General features: G+C 45.6%; 1 protein-coding gene and 1 pseudogene across 3 annotated transcripts in view; one reads left to right on the top strand and one right to left on the bottom strand.

Moving 5' to 3' along the window:
- LOC128780591 (allergen Fel d 4) overlaps positions 1-15,536 on the bottom strand; it is a 48,549-nt gene that overhangs the window by 27,151 nt on the left and 5,862 nt on the right. The window lies entirely within an intron of this gene.
- On the top strand, positions 5,801-10,676 carry LOC128780594 (ras-related protein Rab-11B-like; annotated as a pseudogene).

Here is a 15,536-nt window from a genome sequence, read left to right as displayed (position 1 = left end):
CGCAGGAGACTCTGCGCCCGGGCCGGGGCTTCAGCCTCCCTGGTTCCCACGCAGGTCCCGGGGACCTTATTGTCCTTAAGCACTCTTCTTACCATCAGATCTTTCAATGTCCTCTATCTTTGGTCTCCAATCTTCATATATGCTGGAATACCGTTGGCTGTTCGCTCTGCTCCTCAGATCAGCTAGGTATTTCACTGGTGTTGAGGGGAAGTGGACTCCGCTCCCACCTATCTTGCCGCCATCTTCCCTGATTGAGTCACGTTAAAGGACTCTTAATTTTTGTTTTACTTTATTGCTACTTTAAGAATGAGTCCACTGATGGACAACCAAGATGGCGGCGTAGGTAGACACACTGCGCATCCTCGCACAACCAGAACTGACAGAGAATCGAATGGCAAGGGGGTCAGACACCAAGGAAATAAAAAAAAAACATTCATCCAGACTGGTAGGAGGGGTGGAGAGGACTCTCGTGGCTCTGGCAGGACCGAGACTGTCGGAGTGTTGGACGAACGACACAGGCAGTCCGAGCACTAGCAGACCCTGCGGCCCCACATTCCCGCAGATAAACCCAGAGGGCCAGACTCAGAGTGGTGGAGAATGGGGCAGGCAGAGCGGCGGGTAGCACCCCACAGCCCCACATTTCCACACAGATAAACCAGACAAATGGCGGGGAGTGAAGCAGACCGTGCAACCCAGGGCTCCAGCGTGGGGGAATAAAGCCTCAAACCTCTGATTGAAAGCGCCCCTGGGGGTTGGGGCGGCAGCAGGAGACACTCCCAGCCTCACAGGAGAGATCGTTGGAGAGACCCACAGGGGCTTAGAGTGTGCACAGGCCCACTTACTCGGGAACCAGCACCAGAGTGGCCCAGTTTGATTGTGGGTATTGGAGTGAAAGATTGAAATCCGGAGGAGAGTGAGGTGGGAGCGATTGCTCCCTCTTGGCCCCTCCCCCACATACAGCGTCACGGCTCAGTGACCAGCATTACCCCACCCCCACCCCCGGGTGAACACCTAAGGCTCCGCCCCTTAAAGTAACAGACCCGTCAAGACAAACAAACAAACAAAAAATGGCCCAAATGACAGAACACTTCAAAGCTCCAGAAAAAATACCACTAAGTGACGAAGAGATAGCCAACCTATCGGATGCACAGTTCAAAACACTGGTTATCTAGATGCTCACAGACTTGGTTGAATCTGTTCAAAAACCACATGAAAAAATGAAGCCTATGCTAAGAGAAACAAAGGAAAATGTACAGGGAACCAATAGTGATGTGAAGGAAACTGGGACTCAAATCAACGGTGTGGAACACAAGGAAGAAAGAAACATCCAACCAGAAAAGAATGAAGAAACAAAAACTCATAAAAATGAGGAGAGGCTTAGGAACCTCCAGGACATCTTGAAAAGTTCCAACATCCAAATTATAGGGGTGCCAGAAGGAGAAGAGGAAGAACAAAAAATTGAAAACTTATTTGAACAAATAATGAAGGAGAACTTCCCTAATCTGGCAAAGGAAATAGACTTACAGGAAGTCCAGGAAGCTCAGAGAGTCCCAAAGAAGCTGGACCCAAGGAGGAACACACCAAGGCACATCATAATTACATTACCCAAGATTAAACGCAAGGACCTACATCCAAGATTACTGTATCCAGCAAAGCTATCATTTAGAATGGAAGGGAAGATAAAGTGCTTCTCAGATAAGGTCAAGTTAAAGAAGCTCATCATCACCAAGCCCTTATTATATGAAATGTTAAAGGGAGTTACCTAAGAAAAAGAAGATCAAAAATAGGAACAGTAAAAATGACAGCAAACTCACAGTAATTAACGACCACACCTAAAACAAAAACAAGAGCAAACTAGGCAAGCAACTAGAACAGGAACAGAACCATAGAGATGGAGATCACATGGAGGGTTGTCAATAGGGGAGTGGTAGGGGGAGAGGGGGAGAAAGGTATAGAGAATAAGTAGCATAGACGATAGGTGTAAAATAGACAGGGGGAGGGTAAGAATAGTGTAGGAAATGTAGAAGCCAAAGAACTTATAAGTATGACCCATGGACATGAACTATAGCGGGGGAATGTGGGAGGGAGGGGGTGGGCAGGATGGAGTGGAGTGGGGGGGTGAAATGGGACAACTGTAATAGCATAATCAATAAATATATTTAAAAAAAAAGAAGTCACACAATTGCACTCCAGGAAGACAAACAACCCAATTAAAAAATGAGCAGAAGACTTGAACAGACACTTCCCCAGGGAAGACATACAGAGAGCCCAGAGACATATGAAAATATGCTCAGCATCACTACCCATCAGAGAGATGCAAATTAAAACCACAATGATGTACCATCTCACACCAGTCAGAGTGGCCAACATAAACAAATCCACAAACAAATGTTGGAGAGGATGCAGAGAAAAGGGAACCCTAGTGCACTGTTGGTGGGAATGCAGACTGGTGCAGCCACTGTGGAAAACAGTATGGAATTTCCTCAGAAAAATGAAACTGGACGTGCCTTTTGACCCAGCAATTCCACTGCTGGGATTATACTCTAAGAACCCTGAAACACCAATCCAGAAGAACCTATGCACCCTAAAGTTCATAGCAGCAAAATTTACAATAGCCAAGTGCTGGAAGCAACCTAAGTGCCCATCAGCAAATGAGTGGATCCAAGAACTATTGTACATTTACACAATGGAATTGTATCCAGCAGAGAGACAAAAGGAGCTTATACCCTTTGCAACAGCGTGGCTGGAACTGGAGAGCATTATGTTAAGTGAAATTGGCCAGACGTGGAGGGACAAATACCATATGATCTCACCTCTAACTGGAACATAATCAACAGAAGAAAAGAGCAAACAAAATATAACCAGAGACATTGAAGTTAAGAACAATCTAACAATGGACAGGGCGAAGTGGGGAGGGGACAGTGTAGAGAGTGTATTATAAGAACTACTATAAAGGACACATGGACAAAATCAAGGGGGAGGATGGAGAGAGGGGAGGGAGGTGAGTTCGGCTGTGGTGCGGTAGAAGGATGGGGAGAAAAGGCATAGAAATGTAACTGAATAACAATAAGAATTAAAAATACATATATAATGTGAAAAAAAAAAGAATGAGTCAACTACTGATACCACTATTCCTCTACCACCACTTTCCACTATCATTACTTCCCCAGCTACCTGTCTACATACTTGGTTGAGGGCTCAGATGTGCCAGCACCTCAGATAAATGCTGTACAAACATTGCCTCACTGAGCCCTCACACAAAAAAGAAATAACCCATAGGGCACAATTATGATCATTTTCTTTTACCCAAGGAGTAACTGGGGTGAAAAGAGATAAAATTCCTAGTTCACAAAACTAGAAAAACATAGTTTCACGAGAGAGCGAGGCTCTTGATCCCCATCCTATGCTCTTATGTGAACTACATTGTCACGCTATATATGATTCGGATCCCTTCTGCCCTAACTTCTCTACTCCCAGTTAAACCTATTCTTGTCAGCAATTCTTATCTTTGAGTCTAGAGGATCTTCAGGTTGATCACGTTCAGGATTAGTGCCTGATAAGGGACTCTGTTTTGGACACAGGCCCAGAGAGTAAGTGCAACAGGAATGTGTATGATTGTATATGTGTGTGGCAGGGCAGGGGTTGTGGGGAGCTCCAAGATGATACTCACCTTCTGTCCCCAAGTAAAAATGCGGTACTTACTTTTTATGAAATTTAAATAGCAGAGAAGATTTCTCCAAGTGTTCGATGTATTCCAGAAACAATCTCATGCTCCCATTTTCTTCTGTCATTTCCCTCACTCCGAGGCCAAGAGAACAGTATACCACTCCCCTGAAATCTGCAATAAATCAGTAAAGTGATTGGGAGAGAAAAGAAGACCTGGGATACTCCATGAACCCTGTCTCCTTGAAATCTGGCCGCTGGATCAGGCCTTACAGTGATGATGTGAAGATGGAATTAGAACTCAGGTGGACTAGCACCCCACATAGGGCTCTTGCCACTGTCCCTGCAGTGAGATTGAGGTCCCCAAGGGTTGTCATCTTTCCACATGGTACAAGTGCTCTTGGTCCAAGGTCAGAAACCACCCCCTTGGTCTGACATCAAAAACTCTCACTCTCCAGGAGGACCACCTCGCTTCAGAATCCACCAAACCACCCACAAAGTCTAAACTCCCTACACTCCCCCAACTCTACCTGTGACAGGTAGAAGTTGCATTCCACGACATCATGGTGGGAGGCACAGACCAGGGTCGGCCCCAGACCCAGCAGCAGCAGCTTCATCTTGGGAGGGATGACACTGCCTCAGTTATGGTCACTTAGAGTGAGTTTTTCCCTGACGATGGCTCTGTGTCCCATGCCTCTCCCTTTATATTCCTTCTGGGTGCATTTTTCTGTCTGGGGGGGGGCCACCTTTCCCTTCCCCGTAAATGGATGGTTGGTATACATTGACGGGAGGCCAAGAATGTTCTTGTGCATCTCATCTCTTCCAGAGCTACTTAGTGACCTGATATTACTCAAACCACACACTTCAAAATAAGATAGTGGATGCCATGAAAGGTTGCCATTTGGAACCAGATTTAACTGTGAAATCAGAAAGCCAATTAAGTGTGGGGAGAGTGAAGCACCACTGGGAAATGGGTGTGTGGACATCCCAGGTTCCACTGCTCACATGTAGGGAGCAGTGGATGAGTCATTCCATTGTAACCAGCCTCAGAAACAAAGAAACTGTGTGTACCAAAGGTGACAGTACCTGTCAAGAATCATTCTAATAGTACCAAATAGAATAGGGCGGGGTAAATTAATGTATGGAAAGTACTGTGTCTGGTATTTTCAACTCCTTTTCCTTGTTGTCTGAATTCAACCTCAATGCACGAATGAAAGTTTAGTCACTACCTACACCTTGCCATATGCCATAGTCCTCTGGGAGAAGGGGAGAGATGGAAGATATCATCCATACACACACTTCTTTCTACAAGCTGATGAAGGAACCCAACTGAGTGGGACCAAGTCTGGAACACCATGGGTCAGGAAAGGGGGTGCTGCCTCGGAGGTGGCATCACATAGAAACTGCTTAAAAACACAGGCTGTGGATTCACGTAGACCTGGGCTTCATTCCTACCTGGGTCCTTGGAAGCCATGAGGAAAGACTGAACCTCTCAGAACCTGGGAGTCCTGATAATGGGGACAATCATACCTGTCTATGGATGGCTATGGCAACTCAATGGCACAGTGTATGTAGAACCCTCAGACTAATGTGTGGCACTGCTTGGCTGGTGGGGTCAGAGAACTATTCCTGGGAAGGTTTGTCTTCAGGAGAGCCGGGGGTCTTCAATAATACAGTGTGGAGATGTGGAGAGCATGTGGGGAGTAGGTTCTTGGTGAGAAGAATGTTGTGATTGAGGCTCCTGTGCCCACAGCTGAGGCTTCTTAAAAGCTGTGGCTCACTTCTGCCTTGTGCCAATGGTCCCCTTCTGCACCCCCTACACATAAAAAGACCTGTGTCATAGGAAGAGCTGGGCACAAGGTGATGAACCTAGAAGTTGTGGCATCCTATCTGTGGCCTGCTTTCAAATCCTCCGAGCCTATTGTGTGATCCTGCCTAGTTCATGCTGAACAGATACCCAGTTAATGGTATTTTCAGGTCTCAATATCCTTAGAAACCATGGACTGGCTGGAGGTGTCCTGCTTCTGAGATAGAGGAACTGAGCTTGACAAATGGTAGCAAAGGCTGTGCACTGCCTTTTGTCTTGTTGATTGTCTCCAAGAGCAGATGGCGGTCTATTAGCAACCAGGGTTGCAAGATGAACTGGACCATGATGCTGAGAGGAGGACCTTCTGCCACCGTTGGCTACTCCTTCTCTGTCCCATCCTACTACCTCCTGACTCTGCAGCTGTATCAGTGTGCCACATTGTAACTTTCTCTTTCCAGGTACTCTCACTGTGTGCTCAAAGAAAAACTGAGAAGTGGGCTGGAACAGCAAATGGGATTTGAGAAGGCTAGTACAACTACCTATTCAAAATGGGGCTCATTGGGGATGCAGGTGTTAGGAAAAGCAACCTGCTGGACTGATACACCCACAAGGATTTCAACCTAGACACGAAGAACACCACTGGCATGGAGTTTGCCACCTGCAGCATCCAGGTGGGCGGCAAGACCATCAGGGCCCAGGACTGGGAAACCACTGGCTATGAGGGCAACTGCACCATCAGCTTGGCATAGTTCCATGGTGCTGTGGGTGCCCTGCTGGTGTATGACATCACCAAGCACCTGACATAGGAGAATGTGGAGAGCTGACTGAAGGAGCTGCATGAAGACCCTGACAGCAACATCATCATCATGCTGGTGGGCAAGGAGGGCGACCTGTGCCATCTGCAGGCAATGCCCACTGACATGACCCGTGCCCTTTACAGAGAACAAGTTGTCCTTCCAGACCTCTGCCTTGGACTCCACCACTGTACAGGAAGCTTTCAGGAACATTCTCACAGAGATCTAGTGCATCACGTCACAGGAGGAGACTGTAGACCACACAGCCCAGGACGAGTACCCTGGCAACAACATGGTGCCAACAGCATGTTGCCCTCTACCAATGGACAGAAACCTGACCAGCTACAGTGCTGCCATGACCTGTGCGTGCTCTGTGAATCCTCCAAGCATGTGTGCACATCCTTGCCTTCAACTGCCCCTCACCTTGTAGTTTCACCTGATATGACCCTCTCTGTCCCTCTGACCCACTCCCACCCTCCAAGTGAGCTCTGCACTGTCAGCTGGGGCTTAGAAACCAGGGGAGTTGAGCTGCAGCTCTTGTCCCATCCCCATCCCCCCAGAAACACTTGAAGGCCAGCTTCTGCCTCTGTGTTTTTGATGTCCCAGTCCATCTCTGGGCAGGGCAGGGAGGTTGGTAAGATGGACATGGCCAGCCAGAGGCAAAGGATGTGGGCACCAAGCAAGCTACTTCAGCTTCCCACAGCACACTCCAAGGAGTGATGATCTCCCTGCCTCTCTGCCACTTGTCCTGGTTGGCCCTGGTCCCCACATAGAACCCCACTCTGGTCTGAGGCCTGAAGAACAAGTGACTGAGGTGGGCAGAGATAGGTTCCCAGCATCCCACTCCCCACATACAGCCAGCACCAGCAAATGCCTTTGACCTTGCCTGCTCTCCTACATGGGTGAATTCAGCTAAGCTCCTGCTGTAGATATATGATGGCAGAAGACCCACCCCATTTCTGATCACAGGGCACTGCCCACCCCTCCTGAATACCTTGTCTGTCTTGTCTCCCTGTCTGGTCTCAAACCTGTTCGCAAGTGAAGCAATATATCAGTGTTTGTATACACAAAAAGAGTAAGCGAGAGAAAGAGAAGGAGAAATGAAGGCATGGGCCACAGAATGTTCTCCTACCCAGGTTTCCTGCTTAATGCTCAAATATTCTAGAATATTTGTATCTCTCAATATAAGGTTTTTGGCAACTGTTTGGGAAAAACTTATGTTTACATTCAAAAAAAGAAATGCTACATTTTTAAACATCTGTGTGGAAAACTTGAGTTACATGCCAAACACAACAGTAGGACTTCAGAATCATCAGCCAAAGGGATTGTGTCTCCGACGTTCTAAGAAAACCACCACAGGCTTGTGGAACACAAAGCAGCAAGGTTGGTGATTGGTGATGAAGAAGCAGTGTGGGAAGCTTTCTGTGTGAAAACATTAGCTTACTGTTTTCATGCAGGCACTTAATATGTTTTACTTGGATTGTAGGAAAGTGTTGGAAAGTTTAGGTTTTGTATAACACATTACAATTTTTCTGACTTAAACTACCAATCGTTGGAGAGGAAATGGAGTCAATAGAAGTCTCCCTCACTGCTGATGGAAATGTAAAATGGTACCATCACTCTAGAAAAGTAGCTCAGCTTTTACAGGAATTAAACACAGACCTTCTATCTCACCCAGCCATTCTAGTCCTAGCTATAACCCAAGAAAATTGTAAACATATATCCATGAAGACTCTTGTACATGAGTGTTGAAAGAAACTTTATTTGCAATAGCGGACACATTGGACCAAGAAAAAGTCCATCAGCAGAAATGGGTAAATACTTGGTGGTATGCCCAAGCATCTCAGCATTTGCATAGCTGAAATACTTTTTTGTTTGTTTGTTTTTACATGCCCATGCAAGGGAACAAGATCCAACAATGACAAAGGAAGAGGCTATTGATAAACACAACATGAAAGCATGTCAGAATAATTATGCTGAGAGAAAATTGGCAGGTAACAACAAAGTACATACTGAAAACTGCATTTGTATAATCTCTGGAAAATGCAACTCTAGACACAGAAAGTGGACTGGTGGTTGCCTGGGGCTTCGGGTGGCACAGAGGGAGGGAGGCAGGGATCACAAAGGCACAGAGGAAACTCCAGAGAAGGAAGGGGAAACTCACTGTCCTGACTGTGGTGATGGTTTCACGGTTATCTCCCTGTACAAACATATCAAATTTTATACCTTTCTTTCTTTAAAGCTTTATTTCTTTATCTGTCTTCAGGGAGAGGGGAAGGGACTAGGAATTGAACCAGCAACCTAGGGTCCATGGATCAACACCAAACCCACTGAGCCACACTGGTCAAAGTGAGATTTATACTTTAAATATGTGCAGCTGAATGTCGATAGTACCTCAGTAAGCTACTGTTAACAATAGGAAATGACTTTGCAGTTAGCATTTGTACATGGAACCTCTGATTCTTATGAATGTGATTTTTCATTTCTGACATTAATCAAGGAAATGCCTATCTTTGGTAGACAAACCTATCCACTTTCCAGCCCTGCGCTGACAAGGGCCTCATAGAGGAAGCTTGGATGAGGCCCTGGGTCATTAAAGGAGGTGCTGCTTCCTAAGTTCCTAAAGGCAGTGGAGTTTCCTGGGTCTAAGTGAGGACTCCAAAGCATCCACACAACTCCAGCTGCATCCTACTTGACCACCAGACCCTGGTCCAGATTCTACACTTACCCAGATGGGCCCTGAGTTCTGATAAGCAAATGCTGGTAGTTCCAAGAAACACTTTGGGGACTACCTCTAACAAACCACACACTAGCTGAACTTTCTGCCAACGCAGGGCCCCTACAGGCCCTAACGCTGACCTTTGCAACTCCTGCCAATGTCCAGAGACACTCCCATTCTGAAAGCATCCCCTTGGGGAGGCCAGCGGGAGCCACATACTTCCCTATTTCCCCACAGCCTCCTTGGACTGCCTTTTCCTTCATGCTCCATGCACAGCTCCCTTCTCTCCCCAGCAGAGAGTTTGGGGAAGCCAGCACAAGTCCCAGGCTTTCTGAAAGAGGCCTCCCAACATTTCCCATGGACTCTTAGCACCAACTCAGTCTTGGCCTCAGGACACCTGGCTCTTTCTTACAGCACCTGGAAGAAGGCACTTGCCATGCAGATGTTCAGCCACCAAGAGACCACAGGCCTCCTGGAGATGTCCTCGCAGGGTGAATTCAGTCTCCAGGTAATGCCCACCCCAGGTGCCCACCCAAATACATTGGAGATATTTTTTTTGTTTTAATTTTTATTCAGTTACAATTCTCTGCATTTTCTCCCCATCCCTCCACCCCGCCCGAGCCAATCCCACCTCCCTCCCCCACCTCCACCCTCAAAAAAAATAAAAATAAAAAAGATTTTCTTTTTAAAGCAAGGGGGAGGAAGAGAGGGAGAGATATATCAATGTGTGGTTGCCTCTTGCATGCACCCATCCCCAACCCTGGCATATGCCCTGACTGTGAATCAACTAGTGACTCTTTGGCTTGCAGGCCCAGGCTCCATCCACTGAACTACACCAGCCAGGGCTGTTGGTAGACATCTTTACATAACTTTTCCATGAAGGATTATTGGATGGCATATTTTCTGAGAATTTGCATAGCTGAAATACTTTTTTCTGTTTCTTTTTACATGTAAAGGACACTCGAATAGGTATAAATTGTCTAACATTCTAGTGTTACAGGATTTTCTTTTTGGGAACTTTATAGATATTGGTTAATTATCCTTGCTATTTAAATTAGCAGTCAGGCCCCACCCCTAATGTACAAGACCCAAGGCAAGAGTTCAGGTGGAAATTCACGTACAATATGTCTAAATATTTAAAATGTTTGAATCAAGCAAACAAAATATATTCTGTGCTCTTACCTTGGCAATTTTTCATTATAATAAAATATAAAAAGATGTGTAGCATTATGATTTTTACATGGAAAAGTGCAAAAGATCAGTGAGGAGTGAATTTAATTGTTGAACGTATCTGCATGTTGAACAGCAATGTTTGGGTGAGTGATAAAGCCACTGTCTTTGCCCTGGCTGGGTAGCTCTGTTGGTTAGAGCATCGCCCGGAAACCCCAAGGTTGTGGGTTTGATCTCTGGTCAGAACACGTACAAGAATCAACCAAAGAATGCATGAATAAGTGAAACAACAAGTCGATGTTTCTCTCTCATCCTTCCTCTCTCTCTCTAAAAATCAATAAATAAAAAATTTTTAAAAATACATTGGAGATAAACCTCAGTCTGGGCTGTTGGAGAGGTTACCTGTGAGGGGCCCTAAACCATTCCCTAGAGTCTCTCTCAGAACCCGGGCCAATCTGTGATCATCCCCCTGCAACAACTCACCTTCAGAGAGCTGTGTGGGGCAGCTCCAGACACTCTGTAGCCACGGCTGCAGTTCTTTGATTCTCCTTTAGAGGGAAGAAGCGAAACCAGTGCATCCCATCCTTTCATGGATGTGTGTCAACTTTGGCTGCACTTTAGAACCACCTAGAGATCTTTAAACAATCCTGGTACATGTGTCATGGGCAGCTTCCCATGCCACTGGTCACACAAGTCACAAGGCTTCCCTGTGTAGGTCTGAAAGCGCACTGATGAAGCCAATGCACGTGAAGAGCCTCTGTTGATAGGGCTGCACTGTCTCAGATGTTGGCTGTTGAGTGAAAAAATCAACACTTTGTCTTCATCACACTTACCTTCAGGGACATGGGTCCAATTGTAAAGAAATAAAGATGAGAGGTCAGTCAAGGAACGTGGGAAAAGAGCACTGCCTAATGCTTGGAGGTCAAAGGTGTCCTCTGTGTGAGGTGACACACGGGGATGGAACATTGTGAGGGGGGGAACATGCAGATACATGGGGTTGAGGATTTCACAAGAGTCCAGAGACAGCAGTGCTCACAGGTGTCTGAGGGAAACTGTACATAACGACTCAGGTGTAACAGAACTCTGGGAATCCGAAGGTGGCTATGGGGAGCTGGGCAGGTGGGTCGTCGCTGTCTGTGCTGCTGACCAGGTCTTCTCCTCAGGCAGGGCTCTCCTCACCTGGCTGCCATGCCCATCCTCTGTCTTTCTTAGCCAAGAGGTCAGCCAGCAACTGGCTATTCTTCGAGGAGCAAATAAGAGTCATCAGAGAGGGTTTGTGGCTAGCAGAACAATGTTTCAAAAGCGCTGACTTTTAAGAACAACAGCTGGTATCCTCTGGGTGGCAGAGACCCATTTAACACAGCACAACATTTGAGAGCACATGGCTGGTCCATAAAATTTGTACACTCTGACTTCTGGCTGAGATGGAGGCACAGGTGTATACACTCTGACTGTTTCCACAACAAAAAGAATGACCACAACAAATTTAAAAACAACCAAAAATGACAGAAGTTTAACAATTAAGGAGTTAAGAAGAAACATTAGACGGGCAGGAGACTCAGCCAGGTGCAGAGGACTCAAGGCAAGGACTCAACACGCAGACCAGGCGAGGTGTCAGCTGGCAGAGCGGGTGGTCCCACATTTCCAAGCAGATGAACCAGAGGGATTAACTGAGGAGCAAGAGAGACTGTGCAACCCAGGTTCCAGCACAGGGAAATAAAGTCTCAAAGCCTCGGACTAAAAAACCTGCGGGGGTTGAGGCAGTGGGAGGAAATCACAGTTTCACAGGCAAGTGTGTTGGAAAGACCCACAGGGTCCTGGAACACACACAAACCCACACACTTGGGAATCAGCACCAGAAGGACCCAATTTCCTTATGGGTAGTAGGGGAGATGACTGAAAGCCAGCCCAGAGCTGAGCAGTACATATTGTTCCCTCCTGCACCACTCCCCAGAGTATGGTCACAAACTAGAGGGAAAAGTGAAGGTTATGAAAAGTGAAATAAAGGGAACCAACAGTGAAGAGAAGGAAACCAAGACTCAAATCAATGGTTTAGACCCAAAGAAAAAAAATAAACATTCAACCAGAACACAATGAAGAAACAAGAATTCAGAAACATGAGCAGAGTCTTAGGAACAAACAAGACAATTTTAAACATTCCAACATCCAAATCAAAGGGGTGTCAGAGGACAAGAGGAACAGAAAGGTATTGAAACCTTATTTGGAAAAAGAATGAAGGAAAACTTCTCTATTCAGGCCAAGGAAATACACTTCCAGGAAGTCCAGGTAGCTGAGAGAGTCCCAAAGCATTTGGACCCAAGGAAACACACGCCAAGGCACATCATAATTACATTACCCAAGACTAAAGGGAAGAAGAGAATCTTAAAAAGTTACCTACAAGGAGTTCCCATAAGACTATCAGCTGATTTCTCAAAGGAAACCTTACAGGCAATAAGGGGCTGGAGGAAGTATTCAAATGTCATGAAAGGCAATGATCTACATCCAATATGACTCCAGCAAAGCTTTCATGTAGAATGGAAGGGCAGGTAAAGTGGTTCCCAGATACAGTGAAGTTAAAGGAGTTCATCATTACCAAGCCTTTATTATAGGAAATGTTAACGGGACTTATCTCAGGAAAAGAAGAAGATCGAAAGTATGAACATTAAAACGACAACAAGCTCACAACTATCCAGAATCGAACCAAAAAAAAAAAACCACACTAAGCAGACAACTAGATCAGGCACCAAATCACAGAATGGAGATCACATGGAGGGTTATCAGGGGAAAGGGGAGGGGAGAATGGGGAAAAGGGACAGGCAATAAGTAGCATAAATGCTGGGTAGAAAACAGACAGGGGCAGGTTCAGAATAGGAAATAGTATAGGAAATGGAGAAGACAAAGAACTTATATGTACAACCCATGGACTTGAACTGAGAGGGTGGAGAAATGCAACGGGCAGGGCGTGTGCGGGGCAGAAGGGAAGAAATGGGGGGAAATGGGACAACTATAGTAGCACAATCCATAAAATACATTTCTTAAAAAAAAAAACAGGACAACAGCTGGTATCTTCTTGATGGGCCTGCTCCAGGAGGAGACAGTATCAACTTAAGTGTGTCCTGGGGTGAGAGACTCAGCTGGCAGATCTCTGAAGCTGGGAAGGGAGATCTGGAGTCTCCCTTGTTGCTCTTGAAATGCCAGATAGCCTCCGGGTGTCCTGGTTTGACATTTACACTGGAAGTTTTTTTGACATTTATCTAAGTGTCCTTCATTCAGCTTGGAATCAATCAAAGAGGGCAGTAACAGGGCAACTTAAAAAGATTTCCTGAGCCATGACAAGTGTGGCTCAGTGTCGTGGCGTTATCATGCAAAGGAAAAGGTCATTGGTTTGATCCCAGTGAGGGCATGTGTCCAGGTGCAGGTTCTGTTCCCAGTCAGGATGCATATGAGGCAAGCGATCCATGTTTCTCCCTCACATCCATGTTTCTCTCCCTCACCTTCTCCCTCCCATCCATTTTACCAAACACAGATAAATATAGTCTTTAAAAATAATATCTCCTGAATCTCACAATTAGATACTTTATTGTTCATTTTATTGAAGGGGCTGTGAGGAGTTCAACTTGAGAAAGTTGTGTATTTGAGGGACAGTGAAGCGCAAATCTCCAGAGGAAAGAGCAGTCAGGACAATGGCCACAGTACAGAGAAGGGGCCAGCAAAGTGCTTCTCTGTAGGCCTGGTTGGGAAATACCCGCATTTTTTCCCTCTTGCAGCACAAGAGGCAAAATTAAGGCATTATTTAGGTACTAACACAGTCACAGAGAAAGAATATTTTCACATTTAATAAAATTCAAAGTAGAACATGGACTACAACTTTTTTTTTTGAAACATAGATGTATTACTAAGCGGAATGGATTATTTTTCTGAAGAAAATTTTTGTAAATTTGCTCCAGTGGGGTAGAAAATAGTGTTCCTAATATCCTTTGCCAGCCAATATCTAGGCTCACTGGCAATACGAAAATACTCAATGGGTTGGACCTTAGTTCTATACCAATTCCAGGATAGAAACTATGGTTTCAATATTTAAGTATCCCTGGAGGTTCTGGCTAAAGTCACAGGGAGAAGAGAAAAAAAGAGAGAGAGAAGCCGAAGTGTCGGAACAGGTACTTTTGCACTATTTGTAAAAATATGACCATATATGTATAAAACCAAGGGTCTACAAAGTATTGGAACTAATTTCATTACAATGATTGAAAAATTCGTCAACGTTGCTAAAGTATTCAACTTACAAAATCAACAGCATTTCCCTATAGCAGCAAAAAACTCATGATAATACCTAATCGTTAAAAAACAAACAACCTTTTCATGAACATGTTGCTAACAGAGAAAAGGAAGCTCCTGCCCCTTCCAAAGCCAAAGCCAAAGCATAGGCATTGAACACACACAAAAAAGAACAGTTGAAAGGCGTAAAAAGCCACACACCAAGGACATCTGCATGCCACCAATTGTTCCCCGGTCGAACACTGTGGCTTAGGAGGCAGCCTAAGTCTCCACCCCCAGGAGACACAGGCTTCACCACACTACCAGGGACATGTCCTCCTGTCCACCAAGGGAACCATGAAAGTACGGAAAACAACAGCACACTTGTGTCCATTGTGGGTGTCAAGGCTCAAGTACCTGGCCAAACCAGAGGGAGGGAGCTCTATGACACTAAGTCAAGGCCTACAGCCTGCTCAGGCCTGATGGAGAGAAGCAGGTGTACGTTCACCTGCCTTCCAAATATGACCATTTAGAAGTTGCTAACTAAATTGGGCTCCTCTAAACTGAGTCCAGCTGGCTAATTCTAAACATACAAATTTTGCACTGTGAAACAAACAAACTGGGGAAAGTATATAGCAATTAACAACCACAAATACACAAGAAAACTACCAAGAAGAAAATGTTACACTCTAAGAAAGGACACAGAAGATGATCTAAGTATGCTGACAGACACGGGGCTCGTTGGTTTTGGTCCAGGGAGCCGCGTGTCATACGTCTGACCCCCAGAACTGCAGCACAATAAACTCGCTGTTTTGGCCTCTAAGTTCCTGGTGATTTGTTCCAGCACAATCCAGAAACTAATGCAGGACCCATTTTTCCCGTCCAGCTGGATGCCAACACCAGAGCTTCCTCACTGTATTTCTGATGCACAGTCAGAGGAACTCTCAGAAGGATCTGAGCATGGATGACCTAGTGAGCAAGCCCATTCACATTGGCCTGCATTTGGGATTTATTCTGTGGTGCTCTTTGCAACAGGTTTGTTTCTCTTTCTTTAACCATCTCAATTTATTTTCCATCCTAAGATGTTTTGATGGACAGAGAGGTGACAGTAGGGTGACATAGAACTAAA

This window comes from Desmodus rotundus, chromosome 1 (assembly GCF_022682495.2).
Source record: "Desmodus rotundus isolate HL8 chromosome 1, HLdesRot8A.1, whole genome shotgun sequence".
In the NCBI taxonomy this organism is placed as follows: Eukaryota; Metazoa; Chordata; class Mammalia; order Chiroptera; family Phyllostomidae; genus Desmodus; species Desmodus rotundus.
Note: the sequence above shows the minus strand (reverse complement) of the source record. Positions and strands in the feature narration are given on the sequence as shown.